At 42.4% G+C, this 25,380-nt stretch overlaps 1 long non-coding RNA gene across 1 annotated transcript in view; it reads right to left on the bottom strand.

The window, feature by feature from the left end:
- The window catches only part of LOC123800749 (uncharacterized), a 113,080-nt gene that overhangs the window by 4,121 nt on the left and 83,579 nt on the right, over positions 1 to 25,380 (bottom strand). The window contains exon 3 of the long non-coding RNA XR_015721753.1: positions 17,287 to 17,453. This is a non-coding gene — a long non-coding RNA (uncharacterized LOC123800749). The remainder of the gene's footprint in view (positions 1 to 17,286; positions 17,454 to 25,380) is intronic.

Here is a 25,380-nt window from a genome sequence, read left to right as displayed (position 1 = left end):
AATAAGAAAAAAAATATTGATCAGAAAAAAAGTGCTGACACTCATTCTTAAAAACAATTGACACCAGAGATCTGATGATGTTATTCTTGAAAAGCAGGGTGTTCCTCTAAACAGATTTGCACACCAGCGACTGAATATGGGGAAAGGTTTTTTTTGTTTTTGGGTTTTGGGTTTTTTACTATTTATGGGATGCAATGACACTGCACATGATTAAAACATATTTTTCCCATGGATTGGAGAAGGAGTAGCCAATAGCTTATTTCCTAAGATTTTAACTAGAAAAGCCCACAAGTCTTTTTTAAGATGCTTACATGAACACAATTAGAAGGCGACAAACCTCTCTTTGTTATACATTAATGAGAAGAAAAAGGAGGAGGGTGGGGGAGGAGGAAAAGGAGGAGGAGGTGCAAAGCATTTGGATGCTCTATTTGGGAAATGATATTCCTTTTTATCTCCATCACTGGGGATGCATTTTGCAAGCCTTCAGCTAGAAAAAGGTGCTTGTAGACTCATTCATACCCTCCTTTTCTATTTAACTCTTCTGGCACCAAGTTTTCATGAATTCGTACAGCTTCTAAAACTCTGGGATGATGGTAGAAATTATTCTGTTCTTATAGAATGGTTTAGGGTGCCCTCTTTTGGATTTCCATTTACATTCCCAGGCTGGCGCATGACCCCTGCCGCTCTGAGATGAACCTGGTAAATGTGGCCAGAACTGGGTTCCCACGCAGCTAATTGTTTGGTTTGGTTTGGGAAATGAGGGGTAGGGATTCCAATTCCCACTCTTGTGTGGCTAGTCCAGGGTCCTGAAAGGGGCCAAGCTGGAGATCCATTCCAGCTTTCCCATTTAGGGTAAGGAACCGTAGGGGGGGGCGGGGAGGATGTGTGTGTGAAAAGGTTGTTCACTGCAGCTGAGAACAGGCAGCAAAACCCCCATCTCCTATCTGCTAGCCCAATTAGCTACCTGACTTACACTCTTCCCATGGCTTTATAATGAAAGTTGTTCAAATGAAGATTTATGACTTTATTTTGGTGGGATGTCGCAGGTGTTTGATTTGAAGGATGAAATGCATACTTACCTTTCCACTCATGCAGAGTCTAGCTAGCCCACCCATTAGTGTATTTGGCTCAGTCTTTGCCCATCAAGCCCTGGCCTCCCTCCTGGGATAAGTCACGGCTTTAACTGCTGGCTGCCTGAGCCTCCTGCCCCTCTGCGGCTGCCCCAGCTGCCAGCGCTGGCCTTGGATCACAGGGCCATTGTGTCAATGCCCTTCTGTCTTCAGCCTAGGAGATGAAATCTAAACGGCTCTTGGGGGCAGTCTGGTCCTCCTACCTCCTGGAAAAACAACAGACTCTGCTGCCTGGAGCTGAGTGGCAACATCGAAGAGGTGACAGCCAAAGCAGCCTGGGCGGTAGGGGGCAGCGGCTCATGGCTTTGGGGGTCTACACCCTCAGAGGCAGCAAGCTGGAGGGCTCTGCACTCTGGGTCCCTTTCTAGTCATTGGCTTATGAATGTCATCAATTCAAAGCATAGGTAAGACTGTCAAAACACAACGACCCTGGAAATGCCCTGAAATTATCAGCCCATGATGAAAAAAATCTATATACTAGAGATTTTTCTCAAATTGGACAACATCCTAAGATTCACATGATATTTCCAACAAGTTGTAAAACTAAAAGTGCTACACTATTAATATTAAAAACACATTTTTAATCAGTCATGGTAGAGGAAAGAATGAATTCGCTCTGGGCTCTTTAGCAAGTGATATTACAACATTGTTGATATATGAAAAGGCAATCAAAGAGCATGCAGCTAAAATAAGGGGGGAAAGGACTAGGGAGGCACGTCAGGCTGTTAATGAACACATGGTGTTGTTTTTCTGCATGTTGTAATGTTTGTGGTATTTATCACTATCTTAGATTTTTAATTCATTTTGATTTCATTTTTTACTCTAAATAAATATTCATTTTGGTACCAAAATTCATACTCTTTTACTTAAAGAGTGACCCCTCTAAACCGCGCACACATCATTCCTCCACAAAGCCTGGGTGAGCTTTCGTGTGTCCTTCTTGCTCTGGCTCCTGGCTTTACGTGTGTGTCCAGTAGCGGCCAGGCATCGTCAGCATTACCATGATCTCCTCTGCTTCCAGTTTTTCAAAGAGCTGTCACATCTGTGATCTTGGATCTAGTCTAGAGACTGTGGACGAGGTAGCTTCTCCTAGTTACTTAAACTGTGCTTTAGTTTTCTCATCTTTAAAATGGGGATAATCCTGGTACCTACTCTGTAGGATTGCTGTGAGGGTTCAGTGAATTAATATACATATGATGCCTGGAATCCTGCCGGTGCAAAGCAAGCACTGGGTAAGAGGTTGCTGTTATTTTATTTTCTTCTTTGCTTGTCCAGATGCATTTCACAATATGCCATAGAATAAGACCTCAGACTTACTTTACCCTCTTCTCCCCCCTCCCTCAATAGAATTATATTGGGAGTTGGGGGGATGGAAGGGAGGTTAGAAGTGGTAGGACTCATAATGAAAGGCAGCAAAATCTTCATCATATAGAAAGTCAACAGATAAAATTAAAAAATTCAGAAATCCAGAAATCACAATGGAAGCATATTATTAGAAATACAGAGACAAATACCAGAAGAAACAGCAGAAACATTTGAAAGCTGTGTTCTCTGAGGAGGCAAGACAGGATGGAGCTGGAAATTACTATTTTTATCATAAACTTTGGCTTTCTTAACTATGTGCCTGTGCAACTTTGAGTTTTTTAAATTTTAAATATTTTTTAAATGTTACAAACATACATGTTTGGCTAAAAATACCCCTCCAAAGTGTTCTCTTGGTTGGAAGAAATGTTTTTTTTTTTTTCCTGATGTGATAACGATGCTCTTGGTTGCTCTTTGCAGTCATTTTAATAAGAAAAATTAATAAGCAGCAAATTGCAACAAAAAGGAAGAGGGTTTGTTTAGGTAAATTATAAGTAAGCTTTCCCTTGTGGAAGCCTTTGCTTAATTGGGCTGCAGCTGGTGCTAATTTATTCTCTTCACTGTATCTCATTTTGGTCTTGCATGTGTATTCGCGTGTGTTTGTGCTTTAAGCTTCACATAATTTGAGGCTTTCATTTGATGGCACGAGTTTGGATCCAACTGGAACTTCTCACGAGCAGCTTATCCTAGAGAAGAATTTACTTTTTTGCGACAGTTGTTTCGCTGCACACCTGGGAGCTACTGATTATAATTGGAGTACAGCTGGGAGGAAGCTAGGTTGGCGGTTACGTCACGATCACAGTTGATCTTATTTTCCCATTACGTTGTTTTCTCTGTTCATTCCTTCCCCCCCTCCTGATCCGGTATTGATGGCCCTTTGCGATGAGCAGGGAGGGAGCTGGGATGAAAGGAGCTCTGATTGGCTGGTTAATACACACCCCGGTTCACTGGGCATGGAAGTCCATGCTTGAGCCTCTGTCTAGAAAAGGCAGCATTCTAGGCACCGAGTGGAGAGACAATTGGCTTTTTTAGTTTGAAAAATGAAGAAGACCACCTGGGCGTATTTTTCTCGTGTTTACAAGTATTTCTGCAGGGGCTGCTGGACACCGACCGCATGCCATTATCATCTAACAACTGGCGTCCGTCAGGGTCCCATCTCTCTGTGGCTCACAAGAAAGAGCAATGAACAGAACACACTGTGGTTGATTTTTTTTCAGGCTAGGTACAAGGAGCAGATTTCATTTCATGACTGAATTTTAAGTCAAACTTGCAGCCAAGATTAATCACTTCGGGAAGATTTCTCCTGTGCCCTTTTCCCCGTTGATATTTTACAGAGCCAATACCCAGCTTAGAAAAAAAAAAAAAAGTCATCAGAGCCCAACTGCCAGCTGTTTTATAAGGCAAAACCGGGGATTTTGAGTTTGAGACATATTAAATCATATTACAAGATACTACTAAGTCATTCTCTCTGTAAGAGACTAGGGAAGTATTGAAAGTAACTTTGTTTAAAAACAAAACAGTGTTGGACCTTGAAAACATTATGCTAAGTGAAACAGTCCAGATACAAAAGGACAAATATTGTGTTATTCCATTTATATGAGGGCCCTAGAACAGTACCTTCATGGAGACAGAAAGGAGGATGGTGGTTGCCGGGGCTAGAGGACGAGCAATGAGGAGTTACTGTTTAATGGGTACAGCCTCTGCTCGGGATGATGAAAAAGTTCTAGAAATGGACAGTGGTGATCACTGAACATCATGGGGAATGCACCTAATGCCACTGAATTCTACACCTAAAAATGGTTAAGATGGTAACTTTTACGTAATGTATATTTTGCTCTAATTTTTAAAAATGTGAAAAAAAAAAGCGGTGTTTCCTGTATGATGCCAGTGTAGTCCAAATTACATAAATAGACATGTGGGTTTTGTGAAACTCAGAGATACTGATTTCTTCATCACCCTTTGGCCAATTTTTCCATATTGTTTCTCAACAGGAATAAGCAAGGGAAATAAAGGGAGGATAAATTTAACTTTATAATTACTGCTGATTATTGGCCCAATGCATGGTCCTCTGGCAACATGGGGTTTATTACAGCCTAATCCACATTTACGTTTAGGGATTATCAGTAGATTTCAAATTGTTCTCATTCTACTGACCCTCAGCGACTATAGATACTAAGTTTTGGATGTGCAGTAGCTCAGTGTGGTCACTGCTACTCTGACCTGATTGCAAACAGCCTCCCTAACAGCTGCAAAAAGAATTTTCGCGGTAGTTCAGCCAAAGGAGAGCGGTGGGAATTCTGTGGGATTAGAGCTGGAATTTGGAACTCCGGCACAGAGGCTGGGATGTGGCAGATGGACATTTAAGCTATTGGTTACATAAATGTTTCCAAAGCCCAGCTAACTGTTGCCTGTGTTACTTTAGCTCCGAATAGGCTCCTTCCTGCAGCGCTAACAAGTAGGCACTTCTGGGAGCTCCCCTCCCGTAGCCTCAGGTGGTGTCCCCGGAGGTGGGCTGGGAAGAACCAGGCGGTCACCACGAGGAGCACAACTCCCACGAGCAACTCCAGAAGTCACTCCCCGTCCCAGCACCGTGCATCGCTCTCTGGTGAGCCACGGACCGCCCAAAGTTAAGCGTTCGGAAGATAGATACATTCTATACTTTTCTCCCGGTGACGCATTTAAAATCATGCCATAACCTAGAAGAATCTGTTGTTTCAATTCTTCTTAAGATTTTCTAACTTGAGTTTAATACGCGATAGTTGATGGAGAGGAAATAAGCTACCGTGTCTTCGTATCTTGAATGAAAACTTCATTCTGATCCCTTTAGCGCAGTGTCGGGTCCTGTGAGGTGTCACGTGGCAGGAGCCACAGCCGGTGCTCTTCAGTTTTCTGTACATAGGTAAATATCTTGTTCTAGGGGATTAGGTAAGGGCACCTAAGCCTTTCATAGAGTATTTTAAATAAGAGAGAATTTGGGGCGAGGGGCGGTTTAGGGAGGGCTTAAAACTCAGAACCGTGCGAGGTGTACTGTTCTCTACAGTAATCGGCTTTATCGTCGAAATTGTTGTTGAGCAGAGTTTTTAAATAACATATACCTAGAGAAGGTGAGAGGGAAATACAGTTGTTTTCTAATGTTAAGGACAAAATATATGCAAAACTTGGAAATCGGAAAAAGGATGACTGCCTACCCTCTCTTTGTCACATTGGAGCACGTCCGATGGGCGCACCTAAGGATCGCCTAACTCTCTACAGAGGTGTGCTGTGCACCTTTGTTGGACCTGTTATTTACTCTTAATTTGTGTATGTTAACTTGTAGTAAACTAAAAGCAATGCAAGTGATTCTTGTGTGACAGCAATACAAGTGGATTTTGCCCACAAAGACATGATTTCTGCTTGGTAATTAGAGATAACAACCCACGGGTCTCAGTTTTCTTGTCCTGTATAACACAAACCAATTGTGTGTCTAATTCGGTCACTTAGTCCAGTGTGGTTCCTTTCAGTGACGACAAATACAAATCTAATTCTCCTACATTCTTTTGAACCAATTTTGGTCCTTCATTAATGAAATAAAATCTTTAGTGTGTGCTCATTTCATTCGTATAAGGGTCATGTTTTTGACCTTGTGAAAATTACACAGTGACAATGGTCTGCTTCTCACAGAGTAAGAAGGCAAGTAACCAAAGGTTAACTGATAATGCAGGTTAGGGGCCACAGCTCTCAGTTAACATCAGAGACCAAAAAGTGAGTTTCCACAAAACACCCGTGTGGTTTATTTTTCAAGATGCCCAAAGTCCGGGTGGGTTTAAAATTGCCAACAACTTGCCCAAGCATTGAGTTGAAACATTCTAAATTTACTATCGGAGGAAACGACAGTTGTGTGCATGGGGAGGGAAAACAAGAATTACTTCTTCTGTCCAGAATTACTTTCCTAATTACTACTTTATCCAGAATGTGAAGGGCCGGTTTGCTAAAAGTTACAAATGCAAACCCAAAAAGGTATGAGCTATGTTGAATGTTCTCAAAAACTGGAGCCTGTTAATAATAATTCAGCTTCAAATATAATGGAAACGAACTTTGTATCTGAAGCGGGGCAGGGAATGATCAATACTCCTTCCTTCTCGGAGGGTCATGGAGACGTGCATCACTGCGTAGCCTTCTAGGTGTGAACGGCAGAGCTCCCTGGCCTGAACCTGAGGGGAAGATGAAAATGAAGAGAGAGAAACTGGTCTGTGTAATCAAGTACAAGAGTTTTCTCGTAGCTTCTCTAGAGGGAAGAAGTATATGGCCCCTGAGGGACTTAGGGAAAGTTAGGGGAAGAGGGATCAGATTCCACAAGAGAACAGATGCTAATACCGCAAAGGCAGAACCTTCCATAAAGAGAATTGTCTTGAAGAAAAATCGTGTCCAGTATTTGATTTACAATTTTTTTCCTGCTATTCTTGAATTGCCCTCAGTCCCCTCAGCCTTTCGGTAGAAATCTGTTACCTTCAGCAATGGCCTTATGTAAGGCATCCTTTGGCACTGAAGAAGTGCGGCTGAGCTCACACATGAGAAGTAGTGAGAAGAGGGGACAGTAGCCATAGAAGATGAGATGGCCAGGAGGAGGAACTCAGCCTGAGAGCTAACAGGGAAAAGAGAAAAGCCACCCCTCTCCTCTCTACCCAGCTCCCAAGAAACTTTAGAAATGGGGGACACACACTAGGTTCCCTACATTTATTTGAATTTGAAAGGGGGGGCTCAATTCATCTTTCTTACTTAAGAGAGAATGAAGCCAGACTCCTAGAGAATTTGAGAACCCAGGTTCTATAAAAATACCTTAAACGTCTGGAGCGAAATGGGACAGGAAAGTGGACTGAAGTCATCAAACCCTACGCCATTAATGTCTTGGTAATTTGCAAGTCTAGCATGTTCTTGCTAGTTCAGAGCAAGGGCAGGGCAGGTTTTTTGGGGAGCTGGCTCTTTAAGAAAAATAATACCAAATTACTAAAGTGAGACAAAATACAGGGCCCGAGAAGAGGCTCCTCCATCGAGAAGCCCTGGAGTCTGTGGTACATCAGCCTCTAGATTCAAAGGACTTTTAAAGCAGGACTGAAGGAAATGAATGAGATGTCTACCCTCTCAAGTCAACATCATATTTAGGAAAGGAAAGTTTGACTCCCGTCAGAGCAGTTCAAACACTAGGGTTTGTTATAGAAGGGGCTGGAGCCAGGTGCTTGCGCCAGGGCCGTGATGATTTTGGCTGATGCTGTGTTGCTCTAAAGATAATTTGCTTGAAATAAGAAAGGCTTTGCCCCACCAACACTGGCACCACAACCGCCCCTCAGAAGGAGGCTGATTAAAAAGCCAGGCACCAGATGGCCCTCCCGAAGAGAGGTCACCAGATAGCCACCACACAGAGTCAGGGCTTTCCAGGTAATGGCTGGATGAGCCCTCTCCCTTCTCCTCAGCTTTTAAAGCAGATTTGAGGATTTAGCGGTAATCCTTTTGTTTTCACCGTTGGCCTGAAATCCATTAGCTTGGGCGGTCCCGAATCTGTCCTGTTAAAATTCTATATTTATCTTTTTACTTGCATCAATAATAGATTTTAGGGGTGTTTTCTTTGTTTTGTTTTGGTTTTTATTTACTTTTTGTTAGAAGAGAATACGGTGCCGGCAGCAGGCTAGAAAGGAATAAAAGCATCCACATAGCTTTTTAGGAATAAATGCCTGGAAACATTCCAGATCTAGAAATTATATTGTTTTATTTTATAAGACTAATGAAAAACCCTAATGCCATATAGAAACATCTCATGATATGTATTTTCCAGAGCACATTTAGACACGTGATTTCGTAAGATCTGCATACAAGTCCCACAAAGTTTGTAGAGTGAGTATTATTTTCCCTTTCCCTCCTCTTTCCCCACCTACCAACCCACACGCTGTCCTCTGCCCTGCAACGTAATGATACTAACCCTGAAATCAAGCCTGTGAGACAGATCCTGGAGCTGGCATAGCAGCCAGTGGGGTAACTCGGACGGGATCTCAGGTTTCCTGCTTCTTACTTATTCCAGTCATATTTCCCATTGTATCTCTAAATAAATTTCTTTTACTAATTAACTGTAGTTTCTCTCATGCCATTATTCCTTACTCCTGTCTGACCTGACATATGGTTCTGATGGTTCTACAGTGACTATATCCTAGGGTCTGGATCTACCAGGAGCCAAGGACATCTGTGTCAGCCTTCGTAGGGGTAATGGATGAATGAATGGATGGATGGATGAATGAATGAGCATACTGAAGGGAAGGACCGTGGTGGAGGACGGACGTGTTGACTTGTCTTTCTCAGGACACAGGGAGGATCTCCCTGCTTCTGGAGAGCTCTGTCCACAACACTCTTTTCTGGTTTTCCTCCTGTTTCCTCTGGCCACTCCTTTTGTCTTGTGTGCAGTCTCATCCTTCTCCTCCTGGCCCCTAACTGTGGGAACTCCTCCAGGCTAGTCTTGGGCCCCATTTCTCTTCCTACTCTCTCTCTCTCTCTCTAAATGGGTTCAACCACGCCCTCCCCTTCAAATGTCATCTACAGGCCAAAACTCCCAAATCCATTTCTACCCCAGACCTCTCTGAGCAGTCTGACCCTTATATCCAAACACGCATGTAATATTTCTACTAGGATGTCTCAAATTGCCAACCCACCGCAGATAGAACTCGTGATCTTCTCTCCTCCCCCCAGCTGGATTTCCTGCAAGACTTCCTATCTACTACACCTCCCACTGCGTGAGTCCGGAATCTGGAAGTCGTCCTTGGACCCCTCTCTCCCTCACCCTCTGGAGCCTGTGCACTACACCAAGCCCTACTGGTTTTGCCTGCTGAGTACCTGGCGGCCGTGACAGCTTCCCTCCTCTCCATCAGCACCTCCCCAGTCTAAGCTCCTGTCATCTCTCATCTGGACCTGCAATACACAACCTCCACCCGTCCCCCTGAAGTCTACCCCTTGTCTTCTTTTACTTATTCTTTACCCCAGAGGCTCTTCACATCCCTCATTTGATCTGGCCTGAGTCACTGCACCACCCTCACTCCAAGCTGCAGCCACACTGGCTGTTAGTTCCCTTCATTAAGCTGTGCTCCCCATTCCACTCCTTCCTCCCTCCCCTCCGCCTGGTTACCACCTGCTTATCTCTCTGACCTTGTCTCTGGTATCGTTTCCTCAAAGCCAGGCGATATTCCTTGGCTAGACACTCACATAGAATTATGTTCTGGATACACGCATCTCAGATTTGTAATTACACTCCTTCATTCTCAACAACCCTTTACTGACCACCTACTTTGTGCCAGGCACTGTTCTAGGCACTTGAGATCCACCACGGAATAAGATAGACAAAAATCCCCACTCTCAACCTGTGCAGTCATATTCCTATGAATAATTATAAATTCATTTCTGCCCACACTGTGTGTATCCAGGGAGAGCTAGGACTGAGTGTTTTTGCTGACAGGCATCATCAGCCCTCAGCACAGTGCCAGGTCTCACCAGGTTCTCAAACATTTGGGAAATTAAATGGATATTTACATTTGTAAATTAACGAATGAATAAATGTAATTTTAATATTGCAACTTGGCTTGTATTGAATTTGTGATATTTTTAATATTTAACACATATTGTGGTACATGATCAGAAAATGAAGTCCGTGTGTAATTACCAAGACAGTCTTTCTCCCAGTTACCCGTGACCGTGACCGCTTAGATGGGAATAGCCATTCCCTTCTACCCTAGTGGTTGAGAAGTGACTGCTGAAGAACTAGTTGAGCTTTGCTGCCATCTTTTGACCAAAGTTAATACCACAGAGATGAAAACCATATCCCATTGTATTTCAGGTTCTGAGGCACCCATGAAAAGTCCCCCCACAGAGTTCTATTTCTGTCTAAAAATCGAGAACATGTTGCCAGTCTAGAGGGAATCATGGCCACACCCAGTGCCTATTATGGCTTTGTTTATTTGCGTGTTCGTTGGCGTAACTATCTCCTACCCTCCCTCTTCCTTCCTCACCCCCACATTTCTCACCACAGTAAATGTTCAAAAGTGTGTGTGTGTGTGTGTGTGTGAGAGTGTATGTGTGTGTCTGTGTATATATGTGTGTAACGTGAACACACATGTGAACAGTAAACCAAGGACTGTTTTATATCAGCCTTGGTGGGGCACAGACACTCAATAAATATTGGCTATTATTATTATTATTAACATTGTCATTATTATAAAGATCCTTTCCCTTCAAAGCAGATAAGCTAAAGAAGGCTTCTGCTCTGCTGTGAATTTTTCCATGCATGAGGACACTCACCCCAAACTCAGTGTAAGATTTTCCCTCTCTCCGTCTCTCCCATTCTCCCTTTGTCCTGGAAAGCCTATTAAAACTTTTGTTGCCATCTCAACCCTTTAAACTGACTATATATTAACATTATATATTATACATTTAATAGTATATATTTTATATATTACTTAATATCTTTTATAAATATTTAAACTTTACATAACAATATGTAGATATATATAATTTAAGTGCTTCATATTTTGTATCTCCTAATAAAAATAGAAACTCCTGGTTGTGAAGTCATTGTGTTTTACACTTGGTATCTCCCACAAGACTGAATAAACGGTTATGGACTATATCAAGGGCTCTTTTCTGAAATGAAGGATGTCAAGGAATATTTTGTTTTTGCTCTGATATATTTCATGTGAAGACTGTAGCAAGAACATTATGACAGGTTCTCAGAAAGCTAAGCCATCACATTTTTAAATAACATCCGAAGATTATATTCCTTTGGAAATTTTACAAATTTGAAAATATGTCCTCTTTGAAATAGCGGTAATGCCAGGGAGTCTCTGTATATTTGTAGCTGGAGAATAGAAAATAAGAACCAAGGATCAATACAGAGTTCACCTCTCTCAGCAAAGAAAGGCGGAGAAATGAAAATTTTGGGTTGTCCCCTAAGGAAAAGTCCAGAAGACGTCATGCATAGATCTTTTATCAGGGAAGTGAAGTTTTTGGATAGTCCAAGAGGACAAAACGTCAGCTTGACGTCAGCCCTGTGAGTACGACAGGGAACTGATACGGCCGAAGGAGAAATCACTTCATTTCACATACACGCCTTGTACACGTTGGAGTAGCAACGGGTGTCTACTGAATTAAAGAGGACCTTGATTAGCCAAATCCTCACCTTTCTTTACTCTTCACTACAGTTCAGTTCATGGTGATTTAATGATTCTAAACACCCAACTTTAAATGTCTAGTTTTAGACAGGTCCGAATAAACGCCCAACTTTAAATGTCTAGTTTTAGACAGGTCCGAACAGGAATAGCAAGAAAAGCGACGTTGTGAAGTGTCGTCTGATGTGCAGCCGAGAAAACTGAAGTCAGTGAACAGAAATCCGAACGATTCTGTGTTTTAGAAGCTACATCGCATGTGCTGTTTACTAATCTTACTAAAATCATTGCTCATTTTCATTTTTGCACAGAAACATTCCGAACATTGGATGCTGTCTGTGGTCCTTAACATGGGTGGCCTGGTTCACCAGAGATGGAACAATTTTGCCTGGGGGAGAATTTTCCAGTCCCAGCTGAACACATTCTCCAACCCAGGAGCATTCTGACCTCTTTGTTTTCCCTGCCTCTCGCATGAAAGAAGATACCTGCCAGCAATTTCCTGTGCTGACAGATTAGGAACAAAGCCTCTGAGCTCAAGGGCAAATGGGAGAACTGGCTGGACCAGGCTGGTCATTTGGGAAGACTAATGGCTACAGAGCACCTGCTGAAGATATCACCTGGTTATTTAAAAAACCTTTGTGCAGTTCAATGAGCCAAATGGGAGTTCTCGTGGAGGACAAGGAGCTATTCATTTCTCTCAGGTTTAAGTTTTCCGAAGAGCCCTTTTTAGAAGAGGGCCCCTCTATTTTGCAAGCACTAAATCCTCCTGGTGACTTCGGTGAAAGAGACACGAACTAACTGATGAAGCAAATGTATTTCAGATGGAAGGTAATGGCTCTTGGAATGGAATGCCTGGTAAACATCTGGTGTCCTTTTATCTTGAATGAACATCTGTCTCCCTTGGTTAATAGATTACACCTGTTGACCAACCAAACCTCTCGCTACGTCCAAATGAGGGTGAAAATACTGATGTCAAGGTCCTACCCCTAGAAACAGATCCTAATATGATCTCTTGGGTTTGGCCTGGGCTTAGGTAATAATTTTTTAAAGCTCCCAGGTGATTTTGATATGCCACCAAGACTGAGAACCCCAGTGTAAGCAGAAGGAGACTTTGATGGATTTGGGGATATAGTTTATTCCTGGAACAAAAATTAAAACAAGCTAAATAGAGATATGAATTGTTTAGAGAATTTTTGTCATGTGCTTGAATGTTTTTAAATGATTTTGTTTACATTAAATTTTTAAATTATTTTTATCAGTGTGGACAACTTTCTATTTGATTTTTTGAGCTCTTATCAATATTACAAACACATTGTGAGGTGGATGATCTCTTGTCCATTGTGTCCGTGATGAGCAATGATTAATAAGAATAAGATAAATCTACATATTGCTCGCATACCTGCATATGCCATCCTTTCAGACTTTTCCTCAGGGGACAACGCTGTAATGCATTGCCTGCTATTGAGGGCAATCTGGGATGACATTTTACCCTTCGTTTTTCCTGTTTTATAACTAGCTTGTATAGACTATTTTTTTAAGCATTGGATAAATACAACCAGAGTGACTGGGCGAGAACTTTTGTCTTCGTACAGCAGGAGGCGATTTAACTTATATTAGTAGAAATATGGTTCTAGAAAAACCTAAGTAGTCTGTGCTAGCCAAAGACTACCTAAATCAAAGAACGTCTGAGCTGTGGTGCCAATACACCATCCTCATGTAAACAACACCATGCGCTGGTATTTTCAACTGTCTTTACAACTTTGGCGTAACGACGATTAAGGCATGACCGCAAAACAAACAGGGAAATGTAATGGTGTACCGTTGTCCCAACCTAATGCAAACACATAGATCCATAACCACCTGCCACATACCAGCTATACCTGAAAACTCTTAAAACTGTACAAGATGAGTTTATTAAAAACCTTTACTGGCTGCCATTGCATCCAGCAATTGAATACCATGAATCTATGATTTTGAACTGTGTCTTCTCTATAATTTTAAACCTGAATCATGTGTGTGTTTGCATGCTTGCATACGCATGGGTCGTTTGAGCCACGGAGAGGAGAGCAAACAGATGCACTGTAACTCTTACTCATCAATTAGCCCAGTGATTCTTCAAACTTTAATGTTCTCATGAGTCACTCGGAGACCTTGTTAAAATGCAGGGTTTGATTCAGTAGTTCTGGAGTGAGACATGATTCTTCATTGCTTTCAAGCCCATCCAATGAGCCTGGGGCTGATGCCACTGGTTCACAGTTGACACTTTCGAATGACAGGGAGATAACCTGTCCTGATAAGAAGGCAAATGCCAGGTGAGGCTCTTTGGGGGCAGCCGATTACATCAGTGAACTGTCTAGCCCTTCATTCCATGCCTCTGATGGAAGTGGGAGTGGGCAAGGGTCATCTGGCCCAGCACAAAGCCAACACCGCCCTTGACAAAACAGCAACCCATGTGTCAACTTTGCACATGGACAGTGGATTATGGAAAGACTGTACAAGATGGGCTCAGAATACCTTCCGATACTAATTCACAGAAATTCTCAGTATATGACCTACATTGTAAATTAAAAGTTGGTAACAGAATATTTCCATGGCATTTGTATGGACTTTGCCTCCTCATCTATATGCTTAGTGATTTTTGCTGACTGTTTCATTTAAAAGTGAAATCTACCATCACTTCCACATAGAGAGTTCATCTCTACTGGACATCTAAAGTACATGACACCTTGAAGGCCGTTTAGAATCATAAAAATGTTTCCTTCCCTCAAAGATCTGTATACATATTTCAATTCAGCTGGACATTATTAACATCAGTAGATACTTAGTAAACTGGATTTGCCTACCACTTATTCATTATATAGGAGAAGACAGAGTCAGTTGTATTTTTCTTGATATACGATTGTTACCCATTTTGGTCTAATTTAAGAAATGTTCCTTTTTGGCACTTTGTTTTCACACATCGATGAGACATAAACTTCCACAGAGAAAATCAGTGGCCTTTCTGGCATCCTATCACATGACACATTCTGCGCATTTCCTGGACTTCGCACTTGAAAAGGAGTGACGTGAATATTGAAGCAATTATCTACTATATTAGAGGAGCCCCAATAGAGCCTTTAGCTTTTGGCAAATGACTCTGGAGCTCAGTTTCCCTACTTGAAAATGAGAGAGGTACATTCTAATAGGTCTTCAGGTTCCCAAGACCTTTGGGATGGTTCTTTCTGACTCCCCCCTAGTGGATAGATGCCTCCATCCAATCAAAAGTTTAGGGGCCACCGTCCCTTGGAGAAGAGGTGAGGTTTGGGGAAAGAGCAAAAAGAGGGAGTGAGTTAAAATTGCACAATGAAAACAAAAACCAGTTCACAGTGTTTATCATTGGATAGAAGATTGTGAGGAATTACTTTAAATTTTCTGTTTCCAGCTTTTTAAATTTTAATATATGTTACTTTTATAATCAGATAAAATGTAATTTAAAATTAAAAAAATTAAGGGTGCCTGCGTGGCGCAGTTAGTTTAAAGTCCGACTCTTGGTGTCCATTCGGGTTATAATCTCAGGGTTGTAAGATTGAGCCCTGCGTCAGGCTCTGCGCTCAGCAGGGAGTCTGCGTAACACTCTCTCTCTCTCTCTCTGCCCCTCCCCCCTGCACTCTCTCTTTCAAATAAATAATCTTTTTTAAAAATTAAAATAAATTAAATATATTAGTAAACTTACAAGAAAGAAAGAAGAAAAGAAAGAAGAAAGGAAGGAAGGAAAGATTAGAATTGATGAACTCTACTATTTCTCGTTGGTTGTAAAAATAAACCTTATACTATGAATCCTATGATTAGGCTAGAACAGACAAAATGGTCACAGAATTTTAGGCATAGCTTCCAAAATTTGATGCCAAAAGAAAAAAAAATTCTGGATTTGGAGAGAGGATTTTTTTTTCTCTGGGCCAAGAACATTAATCACCAAAATGCTTGGCAGGCACAGGACCGGTGTCTGCCCACTGGCACTGTTTGGCCTTGGGGTATCATCTGATGATACCCCTAAAACAAGATAAAATAAGACGCTCATTAAAATAATAATAATAATAATTTTAAAATATAATAAGAACACTGGTTGCCTTGGGAAGTTTATGATCTGCTCTATTGCTTTTCCAGTTGTTTCGAGTGTGAAAGGCTATGTGTGGTTACGCTCCCCCTGTTCTTAGATGTAGTTGGGAAGAGTGTCAATCTCATACTGGACTCTTCAGTCCTCTTTTTCCTCTGTCAGTAGCATCGTTTTCAAGCTAGGTCGTCTTGACCAACGTTAGGATTTCTATTCCCAAGGACTAAGAAGAGAGGTGTAAACTTCAGCTCCCCTGGCCATACCAGCCAGTGGAGGACAGCAAATAAGGACATGGCTACCAATGGTAATAGACGTTGACCCCGTCTGCTGTCTTCACAGCAAGACCACTAGGTCTCCAAATGCTAACTCCCCACCCCCGCCAAGTGTCCCTCCATGCCTTTTTAGACTCCCCCACCTCCTAGGCTCACTTAGGGACCAGCTACAATTTTCTGGTTATTGTGGTGTTCACTGTCTCCGGCCCCTGACTTCTGCCATAGCTGTGCCACAGCTGCTCCCTTGCACGCCTGAGGGGCTTCATTCACGCAGAATACCATGAAATGTGCCCTGGGAGTTATGCAGAGCAGCTCTGGCTGATCTCACGCTTGCAGGCCCTTTCTCCTACTCTGGCCTCACTGGGCCTCCTGCAGTTTCTCCTTCTGCCATTGAAATACAGGGAGGTATCTGGCCCCTCTATGTGGAGAGTAGGTGGTCCTGATGGCAGCTGCCAATCCCTGTACTCCTTTCTCTTGCTCATGGGGTTTGGATCAGGATGTGGGCACATGAGCCAAGCTGGACCAGTCAGAGTCCTTCTCTGGGATTCTTGAAACTGGACCTGAAGTCAGGAAACCCTTTTCTTCTTGAATGGCGACGTTGGGAAGATATGAGCCAAGGAAGCCGCAGAGGCCAGGCTCTAGCCCCAAGGAGAAAACTGACTTGTGGTAGGGGAGAGTGAAGCTGTCACTCAGGGAGAAGCAAGGACAGAATGTGAGGTAAGTATCTCGATGATATTTATTTTCTCATTTGAGTTGTTTCAAGCAATACCATTTCCCTTTCTAGTTATGTGAGCCAATGCATTTTCTATCTGGCCTAAGCTCTTGGAGTGGAAGTTGTTGTACTGTGTAACCCAAACACTCTAACACTTTACTAATAATGTTCTTATTCCTCCTTTGCCTCCTCTCTCTCTCCCCCTTTCAAAAGTTGTGTGAAGGTATTTGCTCCAACACCTCTGAGAAAAGGACCCAATTTTCTCTGGAAATCCGTGACTTGCCAGAGTCAATTAATCCCACATTAACATAAAGAGACACTAATGTGCTTAAAATAGTGCCAGGCGGATAGTAAGCACTAACTGTTATTAATATTGTCCATAGTAGTCTTAGCAGTATTAGTAGCCAGAATGGACACAGCCGTACTTGGTGATATAATGTGAGGGTGCCAAAAAGCCCTTCCAAATTAATAGGACTTGGTTATGGATTGCCCCCCAAAAGCATATAAAACGGTATGAATGATATGGATCCATTCACTGTTTCTCACTTACTCATTTTTTATTCCATGCTTTAGAAATCAGTTCAGCCAACGACCTGCTTTTGTAGTGTGGCGTGTTTAGTTTCTCCTTGTCCAGAAAGCCAGTGAGCCGTCCCGTCCTTGGCATCACTTTTGTATAATAATCGCTTCAATTGCCCATTCTCATTTTCAGTCACACTGCTACTGTGGAAGGAATATGAAAATGAAAAGACTCCTTGGTCTCGTATTTTTCAGCCACTCCTGCCCTCCTCATTCTATAGAATGCGTTTTCTTTTCTGTTAATATGTCAGTTGAGAGTCAGGATTAATGGAAGTCTGTATTTCCAGCCCATTAATTGTAGATTATGCTGAGAGTGGATGACGTTTAAACCAGAAAAAAAGTGTCAGTACCAGGCGGTATAATTTAAAACTACCTAGCGCTGTAGGTAAGGGTTCAATATAGTCAATCCAGCAGTACATAGTGGCCCACATCCCTCTGGGCTCTGTCCTCTGAACAAAAGTGGCTTTGTCTTTTGTTGGCTACCTGAGCAATCCCGGCACACAGAAACAGTTTTAGATGATGTCAAAGGGATCCATCACAGTAGAGCCCAATGTTTCATAGTTCATGGTGTCTCGGGATCCAGTCATCTTGTGGACCCCAGTTACTACCTTTAAAACCCTCACTGATAGATCTTTCTTAATGTTCCAGTCATCACCATCTTTCTCATGCCTATGGAACGCATGGGCATCAACATGAACAAGCCATACCTGAGATCTGAGAGCCCATGGCTTTTTCTTGTCCTTCAGTTATGGTACTTTACTTGAGTAAATCTTGTCCTTGAGTTATGCTACTTTAATGTGCCAGACAAAACAAATTCTAGCCCAAGAGCTTATGGAAGGTCTTTGCTACTAGCAAAGCATAAAAATACATAGTAATATGAGAGTTCTTGTGTGGAGAGGTGTGGGAAAGTCAACCAGAGTACTTCCTACTTATCCCATCGAACAGGACTTATAGTTGCCTTGCAGCAGAGTCTTGATGATGGCTGAGTAGATGGTCACAGCCTTCCATAACCCTTCTGAGTTAATTGGGCAGAGCTCAGCCAACTAAACTTGGCCACAGTTATGTTCTTTTGCATTCAAGTACGCATGTACTCACCAACCCCTAATACTTAATAATACCTAACAATACGGTGAGGACAGCTGGGGCTCCAGGCTGCAGCTGCCACTTATGGATCCAGTGGACTACTGTCAATTCACTTCCTCTGGTATATTCCTTACTATGCCATTTCTATCTAATCAGTAATATTTTTTGAGCTTCCCCTCTAACATCTATATATATTTCAAATGTTATCCAAGACAGTTTTGAATTTCTAATCTTAGAATTATTTTTGATGTCCTTCTGTAGGACATGCCATCTTAAACAGTGATCAATAGCAGACCCTTAATGGTCTTTCAAAAGGGGTGTGATATGCAGCTGCATGAGGTAATCATCAAGTTCTAAATCTGATGTCTAATGCTCCTCTTGATTTCTGTCCGAGTCTCTGATCTCAATAGGTCTCTGTTATGGAGACTATCAATATTATAAAATCCAAAAGCTCATATGGATTCAAGGGTGGCATCTGCTGCTTTTCTCCTCACTTAAAAGCAATAGTCCAATGTGAAATTTGGCAAAGAGATCCCCAAAATACGCCCAGGTATGAGATGACTTCTTCAGTATCCAAATAACTGTCAGCCCATTTGCTCCCATCTCAGGGTAAAATTAGAAATGTTCTCAGCTTATTTTTCTAGTTAAGGATATATTGAATATGCTTAGACCATACCCTTATGGTATGAGCCTGTAGGTATAGTCACCAGCCAAAAAGAGGATGTCATATTTTCTTTTTTTTTTTTTTAAAGATTTTTATTTATTTATCCGACAGAGATAGAGACAGCCAGCGAGAGAGGAAACACAAGCAGGGGGAGTGGGAGAGGAAGAAGCAGGCTCCCAGTGGAGGTGCCTGATGTGTGGCTTGATCCCAGAACGCCGGGATCACGCCCTGAGCCAAAGGCAGACGCTTAACCGCTGTGCCACCCAGGCGCCCCGGATGTCATATTTTCTATCTCCTTCTACAGATAAGAATGTTCTTCTTAATTATCACCAATTTTTAAAAAATGGTTAATCTTAAATGGTTTCAAAATAAAAAGTTATTACTAAAAAAAAAGATTGTGGTTACCTTGGGCAGATTTCTTCTTACTTAATTATTAGCAAAAATAGAATTAATATAGTCCTAAGACAGCACAGTAAAAGTATACTGTATTCTGTTCCATGTAAAAGCAAATGGCTCCTTCTTGTCCCCTCTCTTAGGGTAGAAAAGAAGGCGTCATGAAGGCAATATAAAGTTCAATCATTGCAACCTGTTCTTCTCCAGCTTGCTGAACTTTCTTTACTACAATTATGGGGCTCATCCTGCAGTAAGTTAATAGGTCCCACTTACTGTTTTCATGGCCAAAGTGAGCAAATGTGTAAAGTTAGTGTCTATTAAGGCCCGTGCATTCGCTGTTTTTTAAATTAAACATTCTGTTTCCTATTGTTTATTGAAAGCCTGCACTATTTAAAATTGATCAGACCTCTCATCTTTGGCAAATCCAGAGATTCCCATTTAGCACAGCCAATTAAAACAGGAAAAAGGGTACCTTTTTTTGTACCTAGTCGCCTGGATGATAGCTAAGAAGCTTCTCATTCACAACACTCATTATAGTTAAATATGTAGATATTGAAGTAATCGCCACTTATCAACAGAATCTTGTTAGCAGTATTATTTTTATTGATCTTTTGCCTCTTTTCTGTGACATCCCCAAATTCCATAGAATAGGGTAACTCTAAGCCCTTCTCCAAATATTTGGGAATTTCCTTGCAATGAGTCTGTGTCTACAAGTCCCATTTGTGCTGCTTGAGCTCCCTCTATTGGCTCAGTGATTTTCACCAGAGCGGCAAACAATAGCCAAGGTCTGCCTAGTTGTATACTCCTTTGGAAAAAAAAAAAAAAAAAAGCTTTGCTCTATTTTAAGTTAGTGGGCCAGATCCAGAGGGATAAAGGCCACCGCTGTGCACGTGTTTCTTCCTGTTGCACATTTCGTGTCCTCAGCTATCTCGAACTGCAGATGCTCTGTCCGTCAGCCCAACACTGGTACCCTCTTGGCCCCTTCATCTCTACTGGGTCTGGAGTGGCGTCATTACTCCCGCCTCTGTCTCCAATCTGCAAGGTGACTACGTGAACAAATGTCAATACCACACTGGGACTGATGAAAAAACCAGACTCAAATATCATTCGGGTCAATCCAGTAGTGTTGCCGTCAGGATGAACATGGAAGTATCTAGGGCACGCAGAGGTACAAGTTTTCGGATCCCCAAATCCTCACAAAAGGGAGTCCATAGTTGGGCCAAAAATATCCTTGTGACTGAGGACCCCAGGAGGATGAAATGTCCTCCTCCAAGTTGATGACACTGGAGCATTCTGCACACTAACAATTCTGCGATATGCCAACAACCACTTCTCTGGGTCTGATGTGGGGCCGCAAGGTCAGCAATGTGCAGCATATGCATAGCTGTAGAGCACAGCACCGTGTGGCACACTCAGGCGTGAACTTGGTGTCCGGTCTCTCACGGCTACTGTTGTCTAGTTTCACTCAAACTAGTGATGGTCACTCAGGTATCTCTGAATCATATTAACAGCCCCTTCAATTAGCCATGGGATCTACTTTACAATCTACAGAGACTTCTACTTGGAAAAGGCCTACATCCTCACCTCCTTTTTGTTCTCAGCTTCATAGCCTTTCCTCATTGAATTGGGCATAACTGGCTCATCAGGACAACCCCAAGGGTTTCTCCCTAAGCCTGTAGAGATGCCCACTATCCTTTCCTCCACTTCATAAAGGGCCTTTAGAGTTCCCAGGCATAGAGACAGGCCCTCTGCTGGCTCACATTTGCTTTTCTTTCCCTTTCCCCGTTGTCCTGTGGGTCATAAAACAATGCTAGATAAGATCTAGACTGTTGATGCCAAGAGTGCCCCTGCAGTGTCCCATTTCCTATATCCCCCCACCCTGCAAAGAAGGACAGGCCTGTGTGGGCCATTGCACTAGGACCGGAGGAAGAGAAGTTATAAAACTTCTTAGAAGGAAGACATATCCTCCCTCTGCCCACATCCAAGCTTCTGCATTGAGTACAATAGTGATATGACTTATTTAACCACTCTACATCTTAGTTTCATCCCTAAAATAAAGGTAACAGGGGCATCTGCGCGGCTCAGTCAGTTGAACATCTGACTCTTGATTTTGGCTCAGGTCATGATCTCAGGGTCGTGAGATGGAGCCTCACGTGGGGCTCCGTGTGGGGAGGAGTCTGCTTGAGATTCTCTCGCCCTCTCCCTCTGCCCCTCCCACTTACGCTTTCTCTCTCACATAAAGAATAAAATATATCTTTAAAATAAAATAAAGGTAACAGATTACAAATCTGTTATGAGGATTAGGCAAAAGAATGTTTGAAACACTGAAACTTCGAAAGCACTTAGAAAATGGCAGCTCCATCATCATCATCACCATCATCATCGCCAAGGCCGGTTCCGGCCTACCAGGAGAACTCACCTGGCTGCTTTACAGAAACCTTGCAACCTGGCTTCCCCCCATACGTTTGAGTGGAAGAATGGGATGTTAAACTTTAAGAAGAGTTATCCAAATTAGCTTCATTTTTCTCTTCACATTTTCAAAAATCTTCTTTAGAAGAGCATTGCATGGATTCCAGGGCACTGGAACTTGAAAGTTCTAGTTCCATCTCTGCTAGTAGCTATTTATAGGACCTTTGGTTTCTCAAAGCCTCAGCTTTCCTAGCTGGAGAATGGGAATTTATACATACTTAGCAAGATTGTTCAAAGAACTGATGAGGTCAGATACACAAAGTTCTTCGTATGGTATCTGGTATCTTGCCAGAGAGCCGCAAACGTTTGTGTGCCTTCCACCCACTTGGCCCTAGGCTTTGACACCTTTCTTTGTTTTGTTTTGTTTTAAAGATTTTATTTATTTATCTGAGAAAGAGAGAGCCCAGAGGAAGAGTGAATGGGAGAAGCAGAGTCCCTGCCAAGCAGGGAGGCTGACGTGGGGCTTGATCTCAGACCCTAAGATTCTGACCTGATCCCAAGGCAGATGCTTAACCAACTGGGCCAGCCAGGCGCCCCATCAACACCATCATTTGTAAAAGAAGGGAGTTGGAGAAGTAGTTTTCCTCCAGGTTTTTTCACCTCTAATATCCTGTGATTCTCATGATACTCTCTTTGGTACATAATGGCAGCCCCCAAATCACAGAAAATGGGAGAGAAGCTCCCCATAGAAGCTCTCAAAGTTCTTGGCTCTTGGCCATGCTAAATTCTCTTTCCCTACTTGTTCGGGTCGTCTCACACTGCAATCAGGGAGATGTTCTTCCTAATTTCTGTTGATAAACTCTATAGCTCTCCTGTACCTCTTGAAACTTAAAAGTATTTAGGTATTGTCCTGACATCATTGTATAACACACTCTTTAAAAAATTGTACAGCATTTTGTATCCAAGCCATGAAGGCCATGACCTGATTTACTCCCCAGAACTAATCCATAGGCCATCTTCCTCATCTTAGTCCACACCATTGCTTCCACTCAGTTACTCAATTAAAAACTGAGGTGTCGTTCTCAAGCCCTCACTTACCCTCACACCTACAACCAAGCCATTCAACAAATCCTGCTGATTCTACCTTCAAAACATATCCAGACACACCAGTGCTGGACCATTCCCACCACTGTGACACTGGAGCGAGCCACCGCCATTTCTGATGGAGGACTACTCTAGCAGCCTCCTCGCGGTCTCCAAGCTTCCCACTTTGCTCATCTACAATTTATTATTCTCCACATAGTAACTGGAGAAAGCTCTTAATGTGAATCAAATTATGTTATTCCCCTGCTTGATGTCCTTCGACTTGCCTTTCTTTGGTTTTTCAAAACCCTGCATGATCTGGCCATTACCTCTCTTTCCACCTTTATCTTATGCCATCCTCTCCACCTCCCAGGCTCCAGCCAATCTGAATCTTTCTGTTCCTTGAACGCCCCAAGCTTATTTCTGTCTTAAGATTCTTATTCTAGCTGTTCCCTTTGCCTGAAATGCTCTACGCCCTGCTCTTCCTGTGGCTTGTTTTCTTGGCATTCAGATCTAGGGGCAAACACCACCTTCTTAGGGAGGCCGTTCTAGACACTCCAACCTAAAGTATCCACTCATATTTAAACTTTAATTTTCTATCTCTCCCATTAAAACATCCCATTAAAAGTCAGGATTCTGGCTTATCTTCTTTGCTGCTATAGCCACAGATCTTGGAACTATTCATGGCATAGGGTAGCTACTCAATAAATAATTGAGTGAATGAATTCAGATTTGCTCTGCCTTAGCTTTACATCAATATTTAGTCTCTCACACCACTAGAGGGCGATAAATCACTTAACTGAAGGGAGGAACTCTTTTACGTCACCTTCCCAGATGAACTTAATTGATTTTAATCATTAATGTGACAGACATTAAGAAAAACATTCCCACTCCAGAAACAAAGGTGGAGGGGAGACCCTCTAGATTTTCCAACCAGCCACCAGGTACAAGCCCAGGAGAAAAAGTTGATTCCAGAGTTACAAATAGTGAAATAATTTTAAATAGACTTCCTGCTTAAAGATGTTATTCAGGCTTTAACAATCTCATTGTATAGAATGAGAAAGTATTAACTTCAGTGATATTAAATTATTTGGACAGTCAGGCGACGGCGCCTGGGTGGCTCAGTCAGTTAAGGATCCGACTCTTGATTTCCGCTCAGGTCATGATGTCTGGGTTGTGAGATCGAGTCCTGTGTCGGGTTATGAGTTGGGCATCGAGCCTGCTTAAGATTCTCTCCCCCCCCCCCTCTCTGCCCTTCCCCCACCTTTTCTCCATCTCTTAAAAAAACAACAATATTTAGACAGTCAGGGGAAATTAAGCAATATATTTTCTCCATCTTTTACACACATACACATTCATATATATATATTATATGTAATATATATATATATATAACACACGTGTACATATATATGTACACACACACACACACACACACACACACACGTTCCTTGGTCACTATTCTTATTTTTGCTTTTGAAAGTTTGAGTCCTGGTCAGTCTCATGGGAGCAGAGAATCTGAAAGGGATTTTCTTTTTTTTATCTTTGTTTTTAATTCCATTTCATTCTGAGCTTTTCCTTCTATCTCTCTTAAAGCAACCTGATATGTCTAGGCTGTGCCATCGAGCACTAAGACATCAGATGTTTCCATTGCCAGGCCTGCCTAGCTTGAGGGATTAAAGTCCAACGACAAGGACAAGGTTTGTTACTTGAGCCTGCTGCAGTGCCTGTCATTTAAGGCACAGAGAACATGCAAATCACGCAGTTAGTTGTCTGTTCCGTGAAAAGAAAGACGCACTATTCCCAGTGAACGCAAGGTGGCAGTGTGGAGATACTAGAAATGAATTTCCCCTGCTAAGGTCAAACTAGTCCGTGAAGGACTTCTGTAATGGTTGGTTGGTTGTAAGGACAGTTTCCAAAACCACATTGGGTTGGTCGCCATGACAACTGGAAGGCTGTATTGGAATTTACTGAGTTTCTAGCTGCCTTGTCTCTGGAGGTGAGAAAAGCCTGAGCCTGTACAGGAAAAACTTAATTTTTTTCACTGTTGCTGATGTGGCTTACTATGGCAAAAGAGGCTTCCCAAATGTGAGTGCTAATGGCTGTGAGAGCTGGGAGTGGTCAGACAAGGTTGGGACCTACGCATTTCCAGGGATCCACTGCAAAAGGGGAGTGGCCTAGATTTTTCTAGTCATTTAACAATGAGAGTAGTTTAGGGCACCCATCATATGTGTTAGAGGGAGGGAATAATCAAGATCAGCTTGCTGGCTTCTTGACATTCTTTTGAGTAGGGCAGAAGCTACTGAATCCTCAGGTCTGTGCTACCCTATTGCCACTAACTCAGTAAGAATGATTCAAAAAGCTAGAGAAAGAGTCTCATCTGGCCTCCTTTGCCAAGGAGAGAGAACATTATCTCCTACTCCCGTGTTCTAATTT

The sequence above is a fragment of the Ursus americanus genome, chromosome 26, assembly GCF_024610735.1.
Source record: "Ursus americanus isolate L20-20 chromosome 26, mUrsAme1.1.p, whole genome shotgun sequence".
Taxonomy (NCBI): Eukaryota; Metazoa; Chordata; class Mammalia; order Carnivora; family Ursidae; genus Ursus; species Ursus americanus.
The sequence above is the reverse complement of the archived record's forward strand: the minus strand, read 5'-3'. Positions and strand labels throughout refer to the sequence as shown.